Consider the following 1936-nt stretch of genomic DNA (forward strand, 5'->3'; position numbering starts at 1 on the left):
GTTGTTGTGGAACCAGGGATTGAATTCAGGCCCTTGAGCTTGCCAGGCAAGCGCAGGCAAGCGCTTATTCTGCTGAACTATCTCCATGGTCCTTTTTTTTTCTATAGTTAACACACTACCTAATGTGTCTTTAGATAGCCCTGTCCTGGTGGTATTTTCAATAGCCACTAACCTTGCCTGGTACACTATGGGGGTTGTACATTGGCATGGAAATTTAAAGCAGGTTCTTGTTGCTGCACAGCACAAATTAGTTATATATAGGGAAAGTACTTTTTCATTTACAGTGGCCTCTGATCAGCTTATATGAAATAATTGTTGTTCTGTTAACTGAATACCACTCTGTAATTGCAAAAAAAAGTTGCAACTGTTTTGTTGACATTCTAAATGCTTCTAAGTAAATACAATTTTTCATTAAAAAAATAAAACTAGTATCACTCTTGTGACTCAATCCTTTTGCTTTTTCATAAGTTATATATCATTTTTATAAACATTGATAAGTTTTGAAATTACTTTTTTTTTTTTTTTTTTTCAGAACTGGGGATTGAACTCAGGCCCTTGTGCTTGCCAGGGAATCGCTTATTCCACTGAGCTATCTCCCCGGCCCTTGATATTATTTTATATGAATTAATGCATATAGATTTTCTTTCTTTTCTTGTATCAGGAATTGAACCCAGGACTCTGCCCTTTTTTTGTTTTTTGAGACAGGATCTCACTCCATAGCTCAGGCTGGCCTCAAACTGACCTGCTTCAGCCTTTGGAGTGCTGGGATTACATGCATACACCACCACACCCAGCTTCTCTTTTCTTTTTGTAATTTTGAAATAAGAGTCTCACATGCCACCTCTGGCATCTCTTTAAAAAGTTTCTTTTGAGGGCCAGCCAAATGGCTCAGCGAATTAAAGCACCTGCTTAGGCAGACGCAGGGGCTGGGAGTTTGATCCCTTGGCCTGCTGTGCCAGCCCTGTCCCTGGGGCATGCTGAGGCAGCGATTGAGACTGGCTGTGGTGGCGTGCTCCTCTAATCCCAGCACTTGGGAGGCTGTAAACAGGAGAATCACTACAAGTCCGATCTATGCAGTGAGACCCTGTACACCCTGTCCTTAAAAAAATGTTTTAAAGTTTCTTTTTAGCAGGCACAAAACAAATTCTTGATACATTTTTTATAAATGTGAATGTAAATGTAAATAAATACTTTTGTTGTTGTTGTTTTCTGTATTTTAGGGAAGGGGGGACCTGCTGGATAGCTCAGCTGTTTAAGTGCCTGCTCATGAAAATACAGACAAGCATAGGATACCGTGGTTCAATCCCCACCTCCACCTGCCTTACTGCCTTACCAGACCTGCCCTTCAGGCAGCTTGACCCGGCAAAAAAAAAAAATCCTTGTGTTTTAGGGAAGGGTCTACAGGATGTTCAGGGTCTCACTACTAGATCAGACTCACAGTGAACTGCCTGTTTACAGCCTCCCAAGAGCTGGGATTACAGGCACACTCCACCACACCCAATCTCAATTGCTGTCTCAGTGCACCCTGGGAGCAGGATGGGCACAGCAGGACCAGGGATGAACCCCCGGCCCCTGTGCCTACTTGCAGGTGCTTTAATCCACTAAGCTATTTGGCTGGCCCTGTAAATAAATACTTAACACAAGTTTTTTTAGGTGTTGAATAATATATATAGTCTTTTTGAGATAGGATTTCACTATGCAGTTCAAGCTGGCCTTGAATTCATGTTGCAACCTAGGCTGGCCTCAAACTCACAGTGATCCCTGTACCTCAGCCTCCAAGTGCTGGCATTGCAGGCATGTGTCACCATGCCTGGCCCAACAAATATTTTTTTTTTTTTCAGAACCAGGGATTGAACTCAGGCCCTTGCACTTGCCAGGCAAGCACTTAATCTACTGAGCCATCTCCCTGGCCCCCCAACAAATATTTTTAAGGAAT

General features: G+C 42.7%; 1 pseudogene; it reads left to right on the plus strand.

The window, feature by feature from the left end:
* LOC101577676 overlaps positions 1-1936 on the plus strand; it is a 9290-nt pseudogene that overhangs the window by 695 nt on the left and 6659 nt on the right.

Source organism: Octodon degus, unplaced genomic scaffold (assembly GCF_000260255.1).
Source record: "Octodon degus isolate 3935 unplaced genomic scaffold, OctDeg1.0 scaffold00208, whole genome shotgun sequence".
NCBI lineage: Eukaryota > Metazoa > Chordata > Mammalia > Rodentia > Octodontidae > Octodon > Octodon degus.